This window comes from Notolabrus celidotus, chromosome 18 (genome assembly GCF_009762535.1).
Source record: "Notolabrus celidotus isolate fNotCel1 chromosome 18, fNotCel1.pri, whole genome shotgun sequence".
Classification (NCBI taxonomy): domain Eukaryota; kingdom Metazoa; phylum Chordata; class Actinopteri; order Labriformes; family Labridae; genus Notolabrus; species Notolabrus celidotus.
The window spans coordinates 11,357,400-11,380,012 of record NC_048289.1 but is presented as its reverse complement, the minus strand read 5'-3'; the positions used below and the strand labels follow the sequence as shown (position 1 = coordinate 11,380,012).

Below are 22,613 nucleotides of genomic sequence, written 5' to 3'. Positions count from 1 at the left end.
AAACCCTAACCCTAATCACAACCCTAACCCTAATCACAACCCCAACCCTAATCCTAATCACAACCTAACCCTAATCGTAACCCTAATCGTAACCCTAATCACAACCCTAACCCCAACCCTAATCCTAATCACAACCCTAACCCTAACCCTAATCACAAGCCTAAACACAACCCTAACCCTAATCATAACCCTAACCCCAACCCTAACCCTAATCATAACCCTAACCCTAATCACAACCCAAACCCTAACCCTAACCACAACCCTAACCCGAAACACAACCCTAACCCTAATCACAACCCAAACCCTAACCCTAACCACAACCCTAACCCTAACCCTCAACACAAACCTAACCCTAACCACAACCCTAACCCTAATCACAATCCTAACCTTAACCCTAATCACAACCCTAACTTTAACCACAACCCTAACGCTAATCACAACCCTAATCCTAACCCTAAACACAACCCTAATCACAACCCTAACCCTAACCACAACCCTAACGCTAATCACAACTCTAACCCTAACCCTAAACACAAACCTAACCCTAATCACAACCCTAACCCTAACCCTAATCACAACCCTAACCCTAATCATAACCCTAACCCTAATCACAACCTTAACCCTAACCCTAACCACAACCCTAACCCTAACCCTAAACACAACCCTAACCCTAATCACAACCCAAACCCTAACCCTAATCACAAACCTAACCCTAACCCTCAACACAAACCATAACCCTAACCACAACCCTAACCCCAACCCTCAACACAAACCTAACCCTAACCACAACCCTAACCCTAATCACAATCCTAACCTTAACCCTAATCACAACCCTAACTTTAACCCTAAACACAAACCTAACCCTAATCACAACCCTAACCCTAACCACAACCCTAACGCTAATCACAACCCTAATCCTAACCCTAAACACAACCCTAACCCTAAACACAACCCTAATCACAACCCAAACCCAAACCCTAATCACAACCCTAACCCTAACCACAACCCTAACCCTAAACACAAACCTAACCCTAACCACAACCCTAACCCTAACCTTAATCACAACCCTAACCCTAAACACAACCCTAATCACAACCCAAACCCTAACCCTAATCACAACCCTAACCCTAAACACAAACCTAACCCTAACCACAACCCTAACCCTAACCTTAATCACAACCCTAACCTTAACCCTAATCACAACCCTAACTCTAACCCTAACCCTAAACACAAACCTAACCCTAATCACAACCCTAACCCTAACCACAACCCTAACCCTAATCACAACCCTAACCCTAATCACAACCCTAACCCTAATCATAACCCTAACCCTAATCACAACCCAAACCCTAATCACAACCCTAACCCCAACCCTAACCCTAATCATAACCCTAATCACAACCCTAACCCCAACCCCAACCCTAATCATAACCCTAACACTAATCACAACCCAAACCCTTACCCTAATCACAACCCTAAACACAACCCTAACCCTAATCATAACCCTAACCCTAATCACAACCCTAATCACAACCCTAACCCTAATCACAACCCTAACCCTAATCACAACCCTAACCCTAATCACAACCCTAACCCTAAACACAACCCTAATCACAACCCTAACCCTAATCACAACCCTAACCCCAACCCTAAACCTAATCACAACCCTAACCCTAACCCTTAACACAACCCTAACCCTAATCACAACCCTAACCCCCACCCAAACCCTAACCACAACCCTAACCCTAATCACAACCTTAACCCTAACCCTAACCCTAACCCCCACCCTAACCACAACCCTAACCCTAATCATAACCCTAGGATCAGGGTGAGAATGATTTTGTAACAGAGTAAATGCACACAATTGGGCAATAGGCTTCTCATAAAAACACCGTACGTAAAAGGGTTTTCAACACAAACCATTAGTTTTTGCAAAGTTAAGGTAAAATATACGGCTACAAAAGATCCTAAATTAAGAGCCGTTCTGGAGTCGAAAGAGCCGGCTCTTCTTTTGGGGCCGAGTCAAAAGAGCCGGCTCTCTGAAAAGAGCCGAACTTCCCATCACTAAAGCACATGCTTGCTTAGTAAATACCACTTGTATACTTTAAAAAAGAGGGTCATTTCATTCCTTGTGGACTCAACATTACAATATTTATACTTTTCAAGTAATTGATCCTAAACGCTTTCAGAAAATTAACAGTAACAAGACTCGCATATCCCTTCGAGCCACCAAATGGTATCATAACAATGGTGTATGCTGTTTTGTAAAGACACAGCACAATTTTATGATTTACTAAATGTATTCAAATTATTTCACGGACCCCCCAGGCTATGGTTCGCAGACCCCCAGGGGTCCCAGGACCCCACTTTGAGAACAACTGAGCTAGAGTACGGTAATTGAGCCAAATGTACAACGTAAATGTAAAACAAACAATATACCCCCGTTTTCTGTGAATGCATGATTATGAAGTGAAGGAGAAAAGATGTGAAAAAAGTTGCAAAGTGTCGCTGTCTTTCCCAGCACAGCGTGCACTCAACTTTCAATGAATGGGGATGTGTTTTGTTAATAGGGTCAGGTCAAACGCAGCCATGTTGGAATAATTTTCCAGGACTATATGTGATTTTCCAGGACATTTTACTTTTTCTCCCATTTTCCAGGTGTTTTCCAGTACTGGAAAACTGGTCAACTGTTTTCCATGTTTTCCAGGTTTTCCAGGATGCATGGGAACCCTGCAGATTATTTCATAGTTTTGATGTCTTCAGTATTAATCTACAATGTTGAAAATAATTGAAATAAATAAAAACCATTGAATTAGGTGTGTCCAAACTTTTGACTGGTAATGTATGTTGCTGAAATCTAACCAAACTCAACTACTTTTCCCTTTAAAAATGCTTTAACAAGAAGTGAATTGATTGTCACCAAAATTCTCTCCAGAAGTTGCGATTGAGGTCCCTTGACCACTTTATGACTGACTTTCTTACAGGATGTTGCAACTTTTTCATGCTAACTTGCTAAATCTAAAGCAGAATCTAGATAGTCGTATTTTAAAACTTGAAGCCCAGGGCCATAGACAAAGCTGCCATATTCAACTAACTGGGAATGCCCTGTTTCTATACGGCTGAGTATGAACATTTCTCGTTAATCAGAATCAGAAATACTGTCAAGATTTTTACTAATCTACCTACTGTAGTTTAATAATCTCCCCTCTGGAAGGGTTGTCAGAACGGATACAGCAGACACAACTCGAATCTCCCTTCTTTTTACGTTTATTGCACACACATACACAACAAACGCCCACTTGCCTACCGATACTAAGTAGTTACAAGTTATTTGGAATCTGAGTTAGGTTGTAAACCTGCAATATAAACACAAAACACAACTCAAAATTAACCAACATAAGTAAGTTTACATTAATTCTCATTTGAAAAATCAGCACTGCCAGTATACAATTACTCACCGACAAGGCGTACCAGTCCTGACGCTTAACTATGTAAAATGAAACAAAAAGGATTAGCTACGCTTTTGGGTAAGCCCTGCCCACTTCACACACACAGTTGGGAGACCAGGACACTCCAATCCAATAAAGTCATGTTAAGCTCTAAAGAAAACATCTATCACTTAAGCAGAACAATGGTTGCAACTGCTATAAAGTTATACAAATATTGTATTTAACCCGGGGAGGGAAATTCGGTAATTACAGAGCTCTTACAAACAGTATGTAAGAAAGTCAAAATATTAATCGAAGAAGGAATAAAATAAGATATAAATATAAATAAAATAAAGATAAAATAAAATAAACATGTTAACCATCACCTTCTGTTGTGTACGATAAGGTACTTTTTATTTTTTCACTTGTGCTATTTTTTAGACATGCTACACATATTTTTTTTGGTATATACATAAAATGCAGACACATGCAGTGAACATGCTTATGGTGAGATGTCAGAGTGAGGATACTGCCATCAACCAGCGCACCCGGAGTAGTTGGGGGTTCGGTGCCTTGCTTAAGGGTACCTCGGCAGTGCCCAGGCAAGTGAACTAGCACCTCTCCAGCCATCAGTCCACCTGCCAAACTTCGTCCATACTGGGACTCGAACCGGCGACCCCTCAGTTCCCAAGCCAAGTCCCTATGGGCTGAGCTACTGCTGCCCCACAGTAACATGAGACATGAGTCTCATAAGAATAGATCACCAATAAAGCCATCAGGGAGTGTTGGACTCATCTCTAATATAACAGTCAGCTGTGAATAACCAAATTATCCCTCAAATGGTGAAAAAAAATGCAGTTCAAGAGTAAAGAAAACACAATTAACGGCATAATCAATGAGGCTAATGAGCTCTTTAATTAACAGTATCAGTTAAGGCCAAGATTCAAGAAAATGAAAATTGAGTACCTTTAGAAAGTAGAAGTATTTCTGATAATCTCTTGGATTATGTTTCTAATTACATTTTGTCATCTGTAACACAGACATGTATTCAAATCCTCATGTACACAAACCACCTCTCGATCCACCTGCCACAGGTGACATGATTTCAATTAGAAAACCACATTACATCCTTCCTCTAGCATCCAATTTCCTTGCAGTGTAAGGGTGTGTGCGCAAGCTTGCAGGTTAATAGGTTCAGTGGTAACCCTGTGGTAGATTGGTTGCTCTGCAGTGGTTAAGGGAGTAATCAAAGTGGCTGATTGCTGCCCACTCACATGTCCTGACCCCCGAGGTTGCACCATCAAACGGGATGGTCACACCGCTGTCGTTGCTGCTGGTCAGGCTAGCAGATTGCTAATTGAATGAGCCTGGGGTTTTAGAAAAGATAGAGAAGATGAAAAAAGCTGAGTGAGGAAGGGACAAAGGATTGAGGTGCAGAGGAACGAAGGGAGGGATGTAGGGTCAGCAGCAGATTCTGAGAAACTGCAAAAATAGCACCAAAGTGAAAGCTGAGAGTAGAGGTGTGAGCGTTGCTGAATCTATGACGCAGACACCAGATATCAGTTCAGCTCTTTTGAAGTATGAAAACTTGCCAAACCCACCAGATTAAAAAAAAACATTTTGGATACCATGAAATTCACAAGGCATACACCTAAAATGGAAAAACAAGAAGAAGGCAGGAAGAAAGTTAAAAGTTGTACAAGGGTAAAGATTTGGGAGAGAATAAAGGGAAACTGTATAGAGTATATAGGGACCAAGCTGGTTCCTCAACTTTTAAACTGAAATCTAACTTATGAGTTGAAGGTGACATATCATATCATGCCCTTTTTCAACCATGTAATACAGTCTCCTGATGTCTAAATGAAACATCCTTGCTATGTGTCAGGCAAAATATTGTATCAAGCTCCAGAGCAGGTTTTGGACCAGCTCTAAACACCCTTTCTAAAAATGCTCAGTTTTCGGTGTGTGTCTTTTTAAATCCACATGAGTTCATTTTCTCTTCCTTGTGAGCGTGCTTCAAAACATGGCAGCAGGAGACAGCACTGTCCGGCCTTATGTGTTTAAACCAGAGTCAGATTCTAAATCTATATTCACACGCAAGTTAGTCCGGCTTATTGAGATATCATCGGCCAAATGTCCGGTGGAAAAAATACAGAATAGAGATAATTATATTGGTTTAGTTTTCCATACCAACTTTTGTTCCTGACCTTGAAGTGGAGTAGCAGATTTTTTTGCTTTCACCCAAATGCCTCAGTCACATTTGATTGACAGCTGCTTCACCACTGATTTAAGAAGAATAAGTGGAGACATACTCTAACTTAAACTTCTGTCTGAGAAAGACGGTAAATAAAGAGACTCCTGTACAGGCAGGAGGAGGATCAACAATTAACCGGACTGTATCGCTACATTGAATCCACAGAGCACGAGCGCAACATCGATCAGCGTTACAGTCTTCACAAGTTGATCAGGATGAAATCTGGAGAAATCTACACCACACTGAGGGACAGGAGGACAGGAGGACTCTGCTGCTTGTGCTGACTTTATAGATCGAAATAAACGAAACAACGTCTTTTCTCCGGCACCTTCTGCGGGACATTATACAGAATGAAATGTGCATTTTAACAAGTCAAACTTACAGTGAAACACATCTCCCTAGCCCTACATTTCCAAAACATTTACTGTGTAAAATTTTTTGTGTTTAATTGCTGGTAAATAAGTTATCAAGCAGATATTCAGAGCCTATGTCCGACCATTGTTTTATATGGCCTGAATTACCTCGGCCTAATGACATAACAGACATAAACCAGCCTACCATAAACTCAGCATCCAGCTCGGCTACGAATCCTTCTCGTTAGAGTAAATCCATGAAAGGCTTTAGGGTAGCGCTGAAGGTGTGGCTACCAGGTGGAGATACCAGGTGATACCAGGTGAGGAGGCAGGTATAACTGGCAGATTCTTAACAGACCTTCTGAATGTGTGTGAACAGACTCAAGTGGACCACGAATTAAGGACTGGGTGGGCTTATTTCACATTTTGATTGAGTTGATACTCCTATGTACACCCACGTATATGTGCAAAACACTGAAAAGATAGTTTTTTCATGATATGTCCCCTTTAACAGTTATAATTTATTCTGTTTAATCCATCAGAAAGAACTTGCAACAAAAAAGATTTATTGAACTTAAACGAGCTGCTAATATTTAACATTTCCTGAGAGCTTTATTAAGCTAACCATCTCCTCGCAACAGCTTCAAAGCTTGTGTACCGAAATGAGGGTAATTGCATAATCTGAATTGTTATAGACGCTGTCAGAGAGGCGTGTAACGTTGAGGTAGAGACAAAAAGAGTAAAAAACACCCTAAATATTTTTATAACTACACGTAGGAGCCTAAAAAAAATCTAAGTAAAACATTTAATTTTTCAACAATATGATTTTCAAGATATTTACTGTATACAATCTACATTAACAATCTAAATGGATCAGCCAGCGGTGTCTTCGTACATGCGCGATTAATTTGCAGTCTGGACGCAGATGGGTTAACATCTCTGCTCTGACTGCAGCTACGAGGGACTGCTGCACGACTAGGACTGAGCCATCTGTGAGTGCTTTGGTGGCCACTGCAGCACCCGCTGCTCATTTAGAACGATACATGCTCTCATGTCAGAGTCTCCAAAAGTCTCCCATAACACCAGAGAAAGTTGCTAGATTTATTGCTTTTTTGAAAAAGAGTCGCTAGAGGGGTCTGAAAAGTCGCTGAAAATAGCGACAAAGTCGCTAAATTGGCAACACTGCCTCAGAGTAAATTGATTTATTTTCACAATCCAGTCATGTATAGATGTTCTTCTACTTTAACTCAAAGGTTAGCTTAGCCAAAAAGAAAACCATGACTTGAATGTTAGCAGAAGTGGTGCCAAGGTATAATTTTACTGTTTAAGTGTTCACCGTATTGGAATTTTAGTCAGAATAAGTTTCTTGTCTAACCAATGCTAGCAACTAGTTACTGGCTAATCAGCACGTCTAAAGCTAGCTCATTAGTAAAAGTTCATGCTTGTAACAAAATACGAAGAATAAAATAAGACATTGCAGTAGATAAGGGGGTTAAAGGAAAATAGGGTATTTTACCTGGACTGATAGAGGTTGTAGGAAGGTTGTACAGAAGCAGAGCCTGAGGATGAGTGAGAGAGGGAAACATAAAAAAGGTAAGCAAGGACGACAGGAAATGCAGGTTAAGTTGGTAAGAAAGTAAAGGTTGAAGGATGTAGCCAACAGACAAGGGAAGATGTGAGGGTGGGAGGTTTAGAAAAGAGGACAGATGAATGATAAAAAGGGGGATATGTTTAATATTTAAGGAGAAAATGAGGCTGGCTGTAGGATCATTCAGTCAACATGACCTGTATCAACCTTTTAAAACACGTCAGCAAAACACTGTTTGAATAAGCACTGCTTTCCTTTCGCCCAACGCGACCCCTGGACTGTGGGTCTGAATATTTATAGAGACAACATGCAGAGGAAGAAGCTCGGCTTCACATTATCGCAGTGAGAAATTCATCTGCTATTCCCGCTCCCTGCAATAAAATGCTTTACAAAGCATTTTTTGACCTAATAAAAAAATAATAATAATGCACCACATGCAATTTTTTCCCCGGAAAGAGATCCATTTTCGGAGTTAGCTGTGGCCAGTTTCTCTTGCTCTGATTATCACAGTGGCGCTGAGCTTTTCACCTTGACCGTCCAGTTAAATCTGCAGTAAAATCGAAGAAGTAAATGACTGAAGTTTGAAGGGCATAAAGTTTGAATAAAATGTCACAGTGAATCAGATAGCATATAAGAGGTTTTCGCAGGAGCTCTGTCCAGCTTCAGACATATTATCCATAGACCATGGCAGGTTATGTCAACCACTTGCCAACTAAAAACACTGCTGATAACAGATTTCTCTGATCATATATCATAGATATAGATCACTATCCTAGTTAGACATAAATATGAACTTTGTTGATCCCAAACTGGGAAGGCTGAAATGCTGACAACATAACTTTTGGCCGTCTTAGAAAATGACAGAGGTGTAGTAGAGATGGCAAACGCTACATAGCGCATGCAAGTGGGCTCAGCTGAGACCTTAATTATGCACTTTTAGTCTTAATTTCTCAAAATGAGTTTGAATATTAGTTATCTATCATTCATTTCTGTTTCAGGCTGAAAGCATGTTTAACTGTGCAGTGAAACGGGCAATTCAACATGGGTGTTAATGGGGCTTCTTGGGCTTTTTATTTTTCAATACTGTAGGTTGTTGCTCTGTTGCTAGGTTGATAAGGATTAGAATAAAAACTAATTAAAGATTACAACATAAAATGACAGAGAATTAAGGGATATAATTTAAACTGTATTTTCGGGGGGCTTTTTATGTCTTCATTGAGAGATAGGGCTGTGGACAGAGGCTAAAACTTGGAAGAGAGAGCGGGGAGGGACATACGGCAAAGAACCACATGTCCAACACAGACTTTCTGCTTTGAGAGCTGAAGCCTCTGGACACAGACCGCACCATTTAACCACTAAGAAAAACTTGCGCCCCAGAAAATAAAATTAAGAGTAAATCTGCTTTTGTAATTTTATGTACTGCTGATGCTTTGGATGGTATAAGATGGGCAGAAATAAGCCTCAGGCTTTAGCCTATTCCTTTTTTTGTATCTTGATTTTGATTGTGTGAGTTTTATGTGTGAAATGGACCAGTGGAAAATGTGAAGTAGTGTTGTTTTGTTATTCACACAGAGTTGTAGGATTGTTCTTCTTTAATGAATGACTGACAAGTGAGATAATCACCCATCTATTTAAATGGGGCATAATACTGGGTACTTACCCTGTACTGAATAATTAGCTCATGATTATCTGTCATTAGTTACTGTATTAACCCCAATAGAAGATGACCATGATTATGAGATGACCCCTCACTTCTACATGCTGATTTTTAAAGACCAAACAATTTTAATTGGCAATAATGATAAAAAAACCTCATTAGATAAAAAGAGGGTTGTTGTTATTTCAACACCTTTTAAACTAAACCAGTTGTCAGGTGTCAATTTCTTTTAAAATCAAATTGTCACATTTTAAAAAAATGAAATATAATCATTTGACCAAACAAGGCACGTACACTATCAGCATTTCTATCTCATAGTGATTCTAATAACCTGAAATTTACCAGCTCTGATAAGAGGCAAACATTCATTCTGTTTTTCAGTCACATATTCATACACATTTAAGACAATCTTTTTGTGCCCGCTATCATCAGTCATTACGCTCAGTGACACTGAATAATTCTGACAATTTGACAGATGTTTAATATCTCTGCTGCAACTGTTTTTTTTCTATAAGGCATCATAACATTTCCTACTTTTGTGCTACTTTGCTCTGATCACCATATCTCTTCATCTTTCATCCCCCTGGCACAGAAGAGATACGTGTTGGCTAGCTGACTCCCTATACAGATAAGTGGAGCTGTCCACTGTTGACCTTTAACCACTAAATCCTGAATCCCATTTGATAAATTGGAGTATCATACTTAGTAGGTGTACATACCAAAGTATGCACTGAATCATTACCTCTTTAGTATCTGTTCATTGGTTTCCAAGGTTGTGTGTTCATGAGAGATGCACCACAATTTAAATGACAAAATAGTGACAACAAACTGAGAAGTTTGGACGGTCATCTGCTGCTATAGGTTGGGCAGAGGAAACAGGATTCAAGAGGAGAAAGAAGATGACTTAAAACCTGTGATAATGAATTTTATTCTCATAGGTTGTTTGTTTTGCCAAGGTAAGAAAGCAAGGGAAAGGTCATTTACCTGTCTGATTTCATACGGTTTTTACTTCATTTTGCAAACAACTGAGTCACCCCCTTCTGGCCGTCAGACAGACTGCCGTAAGAAGATTGGCTTCACTTTTGAAACCAAAATGTCCTGTCCACTTTTTATTCAAACTTCATATTTTCATTCATTCACTGAGTGTGAATATGTGTTATTCAAATTCTGGCTCAAACAAGTATTCAGCTTTTGACACAAGTATAAGCAGAAATCAAGACAGGTGTGCAAACTCAAGTAGTCAAATATTCAGGCATTTGGGAAGTCAAGCAGACAAGCTGTCAGACAGACAGGCAGTCACACTGTTCAGCCTCCAGGCAGAAATTCAAATGGTCAGGTTTTCAGACACAAAGGCGGACATTTAGGAAATGTGATATTGATGCAGTCAGACAGGCAGTTAGACCCAATCAGGTGTTCAGACAGGTGGTCAGTCAGTGCAGCAGTCAGGCAGACAGTGCAGATATTTGTGCCAGTCAGAGAGACAGACAGGCAGTCAGACCAATAGGTGGACTGTTGTGAAGGGAATACAAATAACATTCAGTCATTGGCGTTACAGCCCTACAAACACAGACAGCATGGCAGATTAGACACTCTCCACTGACCAGAAGCTCTTCACAGAGCCACGGAGAATGAATGGATCATTTAACAATAGCTCCTTCTTCCTGGAACGGGTGGAGAGTAGGGGGGTGAACAACCAATATGGCTGCCAGGAAGACAACTGTTAACTCAGGAGGATTGAGCACTGCCATGTTTATCTTGGTCGGGAATAGACGATTTATAAGAAAATTGAGTTTTGTCTCCAGTAAACCTGTGTTATAAACCTTGTCTTTTTAGCAAAGTGCATGCAGATTTATGACCTGTGTTTCGTACTTTTATCTGATCTTGATGTGTTTGGTTAAATTGACTGGAATGGTGCAGTTTCAGCCTCATTAGCCAATCGCTGCCCATTAATTCAGTTAGAATAAGTGATGTAATGCAGGGTTTCTGGAGTGCACATGATCCATGACCTTCTCTTCAACACCATTAGTGATCTGGGACTCTGTAATAGATCAGTTTTGCAACTTAAGTGCAGAAGCAGTCAAAGAAAATTGGGATTGCATAATGAAACCATATTCGCAGGTTATTTAACTCTTATCTTGTCATGACACTGACATGAGGTTACTGTGGGTGGAGAAACTGATACTGTATATTCTGTAATCCAAGTCGCACCAGTTAATCAGATATAAACTATTTTTGGGAGCTAACTTTGTCTAATGGTACGGTGGCCCCGAAGGACAAAACAAATTTACAAAAGATGAAACACTTTTACAAAGTTTAATACAATTTTACAAACACTTTTATCATTTCTGAAACACTTTGACATTTCATTTTTAAGGAAAGGGAATGTACTAAATACAGGAAGTGATCTGGAAGTGATCGAGGGAGGGTTCATTTAGTTTGTTTGGATGGAGAGAAACCGAACGGAGATGGACATGGTGTACATATTAGGACATCCTCAGGTATCAGAGTGAGGTGTCAGACCTCAGATGAAAAAGCATCATGTCTCCGGAAAAGCTCCGTCATATCTCCGCAAAACCTTCATCATGTGTCAGAATTCAGATGAAACGGCCTCAGACCACATAGCCTCAGGCTAAATGGAGTCAGGCTAAACGGAGTCAGACTTAACGGTAAAAGTGTTCCGTCGTTTGTAAAATTGTCTCCAGCTTTGTGAAAGTGTTTCATCTTTTGTAAATTTGTTTTATAAAATGTAAAAATGTTTTCCAATATGTAAATTTGTCTCCAACTTTGTAAAAGTGTTTCATCTTTTGTAAATGTGTCTTTTCCTTCAGGGAAAACACCAAAAACTTTATGGTGGATCCTTCTGTAAAATTGTTGTCCTAACAGCCTGGAACTGTTTGTGCTAGTTTATCTGGTAATTAGTTCAAACCTACCGTGAAAATATTAAGTATATAAAGTATTTTTTTTGTGAAAATGCATTCCTGAATGAAAGGTTTTCACAAAGTTTTGTTCCTATCAGTAACTTCCACGTTAACATTGAATAGTGTACTGAATAGACAAACTGGCTAAACTGATGCTAGCTTGCCAAACTAGCTCCATCCCTCATTTAAATTGAAAAGTAAAAAGCTAATGTGAAGTTAAAAAAAACTTGCATGAAAAATCCATGCTGTTATTCAGTTCTGCAAAGTGAGAACAGTTTCAATGGAATTTCAGAAAAACAGCAGACCTAAAAAAAAAAGCATGCTGCCTTTGGTTTTGTTAGCATGACACAGCAAATTCTGTAAATTAGTAAAAAAGAATTTATTTGTAATGCACTCATGTCTGTTAATATTTTACGCTTTATTCAAAATAAGTTAAATTTTTTTTTGATTCATTGATCAAATGGACGACATGCTACAAAAGTGAAGCCGAAATATCCCTGATCACAGGCACTAACACTTTGATGTTTTGGAGCCAGATTCTAGTACCAGTTTGAGGTGTTCACTCACAGCTACACTGTTAATGTTTTGTTAGTGTCAGTGTTTGTGCTACAGCTCCTATCCCAATTCCTCTGCCACTCTACTAATTTGGTGCACACAATGCTGCAGGAGACACATGTGTCAACAGAATTGCCAATTAGGATGTTACGCTCCTTCCAACAGCTCATTAAGACAACACTTCTCTGAAAAGTCAATTTGGAAAGTTATCAGCATGACAAGAAGAAAATATAAAGACAGGAAACATGTTGAGAAAAAATTGTTTGTTGTGCATCTGATTTTGTAATTCGACCTTTCTCCAGAGTTTTTTCTTTTTCTTTCACCAGCCAGTCAGTAGAGAGTGCTCCAAATGTTTTGGTTTCACTTTTAAAGAGCTGCCACGCTGTCCATGTTTTAAACAGTCCATGGTTTGGCCGGAATTCTGCTACAGTTCCTGACGTTAGCATAGATCGTAGCATAGATTTGGTAGCACTATTGGTGTAGCAACATTTGGTAATGAGTTTGAATGAGCAGAGATAGCTACTGATTAAATGGCAATTCAGTTTGAGAGGTTTCGACTTGTAATAGTAGTAGAAGCACATGTTTCTTAAAACACCAATCATGCATTTTCATGTGCCCCAGTTTCCCATGACTGTGAAACAGACCTTGATCATATTAGGGCAGTGCTGCAATATGCATCAGAAGTTATCATCCATATTCTGCTCTTGTAAGTTCATTTGATCTGTACTGTAAATCTGCATCATTAGCACAGTCTTTGAAATGTCGGGAAAGCTCAGCTAAATTAAGCTCTTCTAAATTTACCTCACGTCCCTCTTTGTGCCAGGTTGTTTGTTAAGGTATTTTGTCTGCTCACAGCCTCTAAATGATAGAGAGAGATTTATTCAAACTCGTGCACGGGTCAAAAGCCTTGTTCTGCTTCCGGATGCAGTTTAATAACACCCATAATGAGGGCTGACAGAGAATTAATATAAATTAAAATGGACCAAAGACTGCCTGCAAACTTGTCTTCATTAATAGGTAAGTGACAATATAATTTTTGTAGGGTACTCTTGCCAACAGGCTCATACAATAAACTCCGAACAGGCTGCCATCGTATGAGTTATTTCATTGTTTTTGAGGATAATTAGCTTTTGATAAAGCTTTACGAGGAGGTGTAGAGGAAGGCAGGAAAGAGGAAGGGGAAAATAAAAGTACTCTAGCTGGGTATTAGCCTCTGGGGGGTCTGGGGCTCATCGTGTATTAGGTTATATTAATTCAAAGAGTGGTATCTCTTTTCTTTGATGTGTACTCCTCTGCTTTTTCCCCCGTACCATTTTTCATGTGGGTGCTCCACTCCGTATTGATTAGGCTTCATAAATTGTGAAAGAGTATAGGGGCGATGGAGGAGCCTAAAAGCCGCCGTAAATAGGTTAATGCTGGCCAGTGAGAGCCAGCAGGGAGGAGAGCCTCATCTCAGAGCGGCTCATTTGAAGGCGCTGCTGAGACCATGAGTAATCCCCCGATTAATCTAAACGTGCACCGAGCTCCTTATCAGACAGGCCTTCCCTCATATGAACATAAATGTTTGAAAAGTGATGATTTTAAGAGTCCAAACATTTTGAACCTTTCAAATACATCCAGAAGGGATATTTTGCCATCATTATTGTTCTTTAATTCCATGATTGAATAAATTCAAAAGGATCATTACACTTTTATATATGACCTTAAAGCTGGGGTTTGAAGACAGATTTAAATACACTTTTTGTTATACTGGTTAAAATGATCTTTATGTCCCGATGGCATTCAATACATAATGTGTTCTTAAAAAAGAGCGGAAAAAAGACTCTTTCTACAGCTGGAGTAAACCTGGGAAAACACCAACCAATTACCGCCTTTAGGGTCCAATTTATGAAACCAATCAAATCCTGTCCTGCCGTTGTGCCCGCCTCCTGCAAGTACATGTCATGTTTGTTTGTGTTTTTAACTTTCACTATGTTAATGTTTTGGTGTTTTCTTAATGCTGAGTAAGACATGAGTTGATGTACTGCAAAACACAAACTATGTGCTGAGGACCGGTTTTGAATCAGTCACGATCATATGGTCGCGAATCAGCGGCGTCGTTTTGGAGGAGCTCTGAGGGGAGGGGGGGAGGAGTTAGACAGACTACCAACCCCAGCTTTAACACCAAGACAGGGTCTCAAATTATTCTCTTGTTCACTCAATCTTTTTGAAGTGTATCTAAGAACTCAAACTGCTATCAGGGTGTAGAAAACAAAAAAAACATGACCATGCCATAAAATAAAAGCACTTTAACCATTCGAAAGAGAGTCCCTTGGAATATTTCTTGGTTTTCTAAGACTGCATGTATCCCTATCCAAAGAGCACCTGAAAAATACAACTTTTTTGAGTCCTGGAAGCGCTCCTTCCTCAATTTTTTTGACATCGGGGTGTGTTACCATAGCTACAAGCACATACTGTGCCACTTTTTGTTGCAGAAAGTTTGACTCTGGTCACCTTAAGATGACTATGTTGCAGGTGTTTCTCACAGAGCGTGCTCAAGGTTCATACATTTTTTCTAAAACCATGTCAACCAAATTTCAGACTTTTCTTCCTGAAACATGTTTAAGTGAGAAATATTGCCTTCATTGTGGTTTTTTTTCTAACAATCTCACACCTGTGCTGTTATTTGATTCTGTGAGGTGAGTGACAGATAAATGAAATGTTTTAGCTTCTGCTGTTTTTTTTTTGGAATTATCTAAATGAAAATGACCTAACAAGAGAAAGAGAAGAAAAACTTTCAGGACATTATAATACATTGAAAAGGTAGAATACACTGGAGTAGATATGAAAATCCAGTCAGTCAAAACTGTCAGATAGACACTTGAGTCTGGAGTTAAGCTGTGAATGAAGCTGCAGATACATACTGCTCATGTTTGCTGACACACAATCAGTCATGTGTATCATTTCTTATCTTTCCCGCTGTTTGCGTTGTGTCAGAGCTGAGAATATGCTGTATGTTCTGATGCTTCTGATAGTGATGTATTTAGATTAAATCCACCTTTTCTGTTTGCCTTTATCACACTACTCTGCTGCATGTCACTGCCATGTATGAGAGCAGACAGGAAGATGAATGTGTTTTTTTTTGTTTGAAACACACCACAGTGTATTAGAATACAGGTCATATGTGTTTTCTATGTATCATATAGTGAATGTATATGTTTTCATGTCTCCATGTATGAAAATAAGGTGTGCGTTGTAAATAGCTGTGCAGCAGGGAGCCACAGTCATCTGTCTTTGTTCACGTTGATGTCCTGTTATATATCAGAGGGAAAGATGAATGCAGTTAATAGACTGTGACACAGCCATTAACTACAGCTGTAATAGAAGTGTAATGGAATCAAACAGCCATTTCTCCCCTCAGCATCAGCACACTCAGGTAAATGTTTAAAGACCAGTCGCTGTTCATGCATCTGTCTCCTCCTTTTTCGCTCATGTTGTTATTTTTCTCTTTTTGCTCATCTTTGTCTTGCTTTTTTTCCTCCTGCATACATGCACATTTCCATTTTTTTCCTGCTGCCCCACCCCCTCTACGGTTCGTCCTTGAACCTCTGCCAGCCTCCTCACAAACATCAAGCAACCAGATAGAAGGGTCCAGTTGTCCATTTTCTTTTTGATACCCTCTGCCGCCAGACAGATCCACTGATGTCTGCTTTTATCCTCAGTGTCTTGGGGATAAAATGTGACATATCTCCCCTCAGACACTCCATCTCTAACCCTTTTTGTAACTCCTTGTATATTTCTGTATGAAATTACTGTATTGATCGGTGAAATTGTATTTTATGGCCAAGCTCTTGAGTTTCAGGAGATAATGGAGGGTGCGTTATGCACCAACCTGGACAGGAAATCATTGCAAGTGGAAGGCAGTCATACCAGCATGGTGATAAAATCCATGTATGAACAACACAGGGAGGAGTCATGTGATACATGGCACTTGAGCCTCCAAAATGTCCCTTATTGATGTTGCTTTTGTGCAGTTTTGACCTCACTTTGCTTTACTGCGGCCTATATGTGTTTCTTTTCATGCTTGGCTTGATGTAAACAAGCCATTTGGCATTTTCATCTAAAGCTGGTGCATGACCGTCCACCTCTCCAAGCTCACACAGACATCTATATATAGCAAACTGTAATGTAAATGCTTCTGTGCTTCTATTGATGCGGAAATGCTGCAGGATAGATTATAACACTGTTAAAAAAATGGGTATTTCTCTTTTATAAACACTTACTTGAAATAAATGGTCAAAACAGAGCTCTATCTATAATTCTGTACAAACAGAGAGAAATATTATTTACATTTTTCCCCCACAGAGAGGTAACAGGGCTCACGTGTTGTTTTCATCTAATCAAGATGCTTCTCCTTCTGTCTCACAGTCACGAGAACATAAATACATTCATGGCATGATGTATTGCTTCTGCCATTTTTCTCTAAGCCCGTATGAATAAACACTGTATGAATATATTTTAGCAGGTCAAAGACATCCTTGGAATTTTTCCTGTTAATGAACACATGTTACATCTGCGTTCAGTGTAACTTTGGTGAACTCAATAACTTGCGATGTTGCTTTTTTCAAGGTCTAACAAATTTGTTTCATAGCTGGAGTATTAAAGACTGCATCTGGCACCTTGTTTACAGTCATGTCTTTACTATGATGGATGATTAGTGCCACACTTAGAAAGAATAAAAAAGAGATTTCATGAATTAAGTTGTACATTTATAAGATTAAAGTAAAAATATTACTGGAATTAAGTCGTCACTACCAAACCTGGGACAAAATCTTTTTTGGAACTCTGTCACAGCAGTGTGGGTATGATGTGTGAAGGTAGTGTTTAAGTAAGACGTGTATTTGATCTGTATTTTTACTAAAGCTGTATTATGTAAGATTGAAAATTCCCAACAATATAAAGTGCAGAGGGTGTTGTAGCTGCAAATAGCGTTATAGTACTCAAGTCCTGAATGTGACAAGTAATGTGAAAGCGCTTTGAGTGGTCAGACAGACTAGAAAAGCGCGATATAAATACAAGTCCATTTACCATCAAGAATGTTTTCTAAAAGCAACTGTAATTTAGCATATTTACTTGCCCCTGAGATGTTACTGGGGGGGAAAAAGCAAAAAAAAAAGCAACTTTCACAGCATTTTTTTCAAAAAGCTGTCTCAAAATCAGGCTTTTTGGGCCGCAACAATCACAACAAAACCCTGGTAGGAACTGTTTATTGGATACCTACAGTGTTCCCACTGCAGGAGAATCAAATAATGTGTCCCCTTATTAAAGGAAGTGTGATGTACATTTACACAAGACATTGGGAGGAAGTTTATCAGCTTGAAGCTTTGCAAGATGGATCCATGGATCCACCTGACGACAGGCACGAGGTCTGGCCATGGGTAAGGGGACAGTTGTTTGGATGCAATTAGATTTGTGAACTGCATTGTGACTGACTACATTCTGCACCAGTACACATCTCTTCATCAAAGTGCAAAATCAATATAAAAGCATGTTTGCTACACATACTGCTGTTAGCTCAGTTACGTGATATGCATTGACCATTGGCCACGGCTTCGGCGGTTGTCAGCTCGTGGCTAAACTAAGAAATATTTCAAAAGTAGATGCAGTCGATGTGCCATGTCAACCTTGGGGATTTGATTGGTTTAAAAGAATGCTAGATTCTTAATGTATCTGGTTACAGTGTGAGAATAAATATGCTGAAAGGATAACATTTGGGTGACTTTCTCAGCGCCTTGGGCCTTGAAGGACACTATTAGATATCAGCAGCTTGTGAAGCAGTTGATGAGATTTTTGTCTGACTTGCATGATGTGAAAATATTATCTAAAATGTTTCAAAGATACTGGGCTTTAAAGGCAAACAAAAGACAAAATCACTTCAAACAATGATAAACTCTGAATTTTTCTGCTTTGCCTGCTAGCAGGGGCATATTTCAGAAATGATTAGGGGTAAATAAGCTCCATCCTGTGTAGCTGAGAACAATCATGCACTGATATATGAATTGTGTCTGCTTTGTGTTTACCAGAGCTGTATAGTTGCATCCTGTTTAATCAGACTCACCTGCTTTCAGCTCCGTCGGGGACTGGACAAACTGAGCAGCGCATCATTACCTGGTCTGATTAGACCTGGATGGCTGCAGACGGCCATCACGGGGCTCTGCACCTGCTTCTTCTGCCAGGTTAAACTGCATTATAACAATCTGCTGCTATGGGCGGTGTAAACAATGGAGAAAATCAAAGTGACATCGCCAACCTGTTTGTTGACTGCCTTTTTGAAGCCTTGAGTTTGGCACATGGTCCAAAGTGACGTTGGTGTTAATGAGTCAGAATTTACCATATAAGGACAAGAGGGTGGAGCTGTCGAGGAGGGAGAGGCTGGACTGCCAATGACAACTCATGAGCAAGCAAATCAGCGAGTTACCAAATTGAGACTAACGCATTTAAAACAGTCCACTTAATTGCTGTCTGGTCCAATTTTCCAGACATGGAATAACCCTGCGCTTAAGTCTGTCTGACACATTTGGCATTACCCATTTTTAGGGCTAGGAACTAGTAAAACAGTCTCCTTGTTGTGTGTGTGAAAGTATGGGCCTCTGCAAATACTTTATGTATGACAATCACTGAAGTTCAGGTATGGAAGGTGCAGCATACCTGCTACTAAGTGCTTACTTAAATATTAGCACTAATAAAATAATAAAATTCCTAACCCAGAAGAAAAGGGTCATGGGGCCTGTTATCATAAGAAACCTCACAGTAGGCCAAGATTTTTGGGTGATATTTTCATGAAAAATTCCCCAATATGCGTAGCTGGGTTTGCACTCAGCAGACAGGTAGCCGCGCCCACCTGTGACTCAAAGGAAACAAAAACCAAAAATGATGCAGTTGCTGAATATATGTGAGACAGGGTTTCTGTTAGCCTAAGTTATAACGTAAGCTCTGGTCACAACATTTTGAAAAAAACAAGGGCCAGTTTAATTCTAATGGATGTGGCACATACAGAAGGCCTCAAGCATATCCCAGAAAGCAGGATAAGGGACACCTTCCAGATGAGTTCACAGAATCTTTAGGGTTCCTGTTTTGAAAGAGAGTCCAAGTCAAACCCTAGCTGGTTACCTTTGTAACCAATTATCCACAGAGAGCATGCTTGGCTGTCCTCTCGGTTTCCTCCATCCAATAGGAAATTGTTGAACACGTTTAATATTTAAAATTTGAAATTGGTGTGGCCACAATGTTCTCCCAGGCAGCTGGTAGGAATCTGGCCCCAAACTGGCTCGATTATCTTCTTGTGTGTTCCCTGGACGATACATTTACCATCTTTCTTTCCTTCTTCCTCATTTCAAATCAACCTCTTTCTCCAGATTTTTGCTCCATGTTTATCAAGAAATTACTGCAAAAAAAATATATATATATATATATTTAGGTGCAAAAAACTCCAAAAGGATGAACTGAAAGCTGCTGCACTGTTGGCCAGAGGTAAATCAAGCTCCACTTGTCCTTCCACCTACTGTCCCCCCCACCAGTGCTACGAGTCATTGCTCTCCGGAGCACAATCCACCATTCTGGCTGCTTATGTGGCTGCCCGCTCAGGATTTAGTAGACTTGTAAATGTTGTCATCCATAGTACACACACATACACACTCAAGGCCTCAGTCGTTCCTGATGTCGTAGAGTCCTGTTAGTCAGACAGATGGAGTATTACAGCGCTGAGAATTGTGGTTCGCTCACATGCTGCAAACAGTCACTCACAGGAAATTGGACTGAACACCGTGACTCAGATTGGAGCACACAGATGGAGTCAGATTGAGATGGTTTTGTGTGAAATACAGGAAGTTAAACCCTGGGTGGGAAATGACCAGCCTGTTCTCACTCTCAAGTCATCAAATACAGCAATCTGTCTGTGGCCCGATGTGCCTAATTATGACCCTGTCTGTGCCCACCTAGAGTAATTTCAGGATACCAGGCTCCAACTTAATGTTTGGTTGTAGAGTTGAGGTCAGGTGATGTAGCATGAAATGTGCCAAAGCCTGCTTAGGGTGGTTTTCAATAGTGATGAATGGACTGAAATGCATGGGGCCTTCATGCATGGAATGCTACATGAATACAGGGAACAGTCATGTCAACAAGCACATCCCTGATTCACACTAGTGTTCATTTTGTTAAAATTATGACGATAAATGTCATGACCATTTTTTCATGACGAAAACGAGACTAAGACGCGCTAAACTGCATCACTGATAATACGAACTCTGACGAACGTATGTTTAGATTTCGTTGACGAGACGATGACGAGACGAAAACATTAGCGGCCGACCGTCGGACATTCAGAATCTATATTTTCCCCCGCTGTGCGTCTAATCTTTAGAAATAAAAGTGATGACTTCCTGTGACAGGCTTAGTTATTATCTGAGGGGCCCAGTGTTGGCTTGGTCTCTACCTGCAGCAGGTGTGCTTTATGAACCAGCTCTCCCCACCTCCATGCATCTGTCTCATATTCATTGAGGAATTTTACCCCCCTGTGTGTGTTAGTTACAAAGACACAACAGACACATCCAGTTTGGTGATACATCAGACACATTTAGTAAGATTGGATCAACTCCTTGTTGAAAGATGCATTTCAGAGTGCAATGAACTGACTGACTGTCCAGTGCCTCTGTCGCTGCGAGGTGCATTCAGGGACCTTTGTAAAGTGCAATACAGCCCTTATATTGTGTTCATGGCATTTTTATTTGAATCAAGAAAATCTAAATATCTTCATAGTGGTCACATCAAGAATGTATCCTTTTTACTTTTTAGCAGGCTAAATCATTAAACTTAAGATATTACACAAAAGTGTTAAAAGAGTGAAATAGAGACTATTTGAACACTTGGTAACCCTGATACTGATATCTGATCGACTACATGCATTACTTTAAAGAGAGAAAATAATTTGACAAAAATCAAAGACTAAAATCTGACTTAAACTAGACTCAAATTTTTTGAGTTTCCGCCAACTAAAACTAGACTAAGACTAAAAAGGGCTGAAAAGACTAAAATGTGACTAAAACAACAGGCATTTTCGTCTAAAGACTAAGACTAAGACTAAATCTATAATAGCTGCCCAAATTAACATTAATTCACACCAGGCAATTCCTTTGAATTTATCTAATCAAGATCTACTTTCTATGATCTCAGTACAAGCCTGATCATGAGAGAGCTGAGAATGCAGTCTGACAACTGCCATTCACGTTCCCTCATTCATGTTATTTGCCCCACTGCGAAAAGTCATAGAGTAGTGACATGAGTCAGATTTGCAGAGAAATCTGTGTAGGGTGCTTCACGTCGGGGTCTTGTCTCACCCTGTCGGGATTCTATTTCCATAATCACCTGCTAACCATACATTATGCCTTGCTTAATTCTTGTGTATAGATACTTATATCATGCGGCTCATGACAGCGATATATTGTCTTATTGATATTCTGTCTTGTCCTTATTCATCCACACAACTGAAAATCTTTTTTTGGGGGGGGGTTGGAGGTGGAGGGGTAAAAATACTGCTCTGTTACAATAAGTTTGAATGAACAAATTGTTATAAAAGCAGTCAAAGAAAGTCTACTATATAAATATGAAGACATTTGACACATATAGGGCTATCATTCAATTCTTATGATTCTTTTCATACATTTTTTAGTTGTTTCCAAATGGAAAACCCTTGCAGCCAGCTAACACAGGTTCATTAGCTTGCATTAAGGTGATGGGAGGTAACAGATAAATATTGCAATCAGTGAATGCAAATTAAATTGCTGACAGACCAATATCTGCTAACAAGGCGAGTATCAGTGGGTACT

The 22,613-nt window shown here is 39.7% G+C and overlaps 1 long non-coding RNA gene across 1 annotated transcript in view; it reads left to right on the top strand.

Moving 5' to 3' along the window:
* The window catches only part of LOC117829685, a 29,329-nt gene extending 12,291 nt beyond the window's left edge, over positions 1 to 17,038 (top strand). Inside the window, exon 2 of the long non-coding RNA XR_004634660.1 lies at positions 16,348 to 17,038. This is a non-coding gene — a long non-coding RNA (uncharacterized LOC117829685). The remainder of the gene's footprint in view (positions 1 to 16,347) is intronic.
* Positions 17,039 to 22,613: the final 5,575 nt, after the last annotated feature.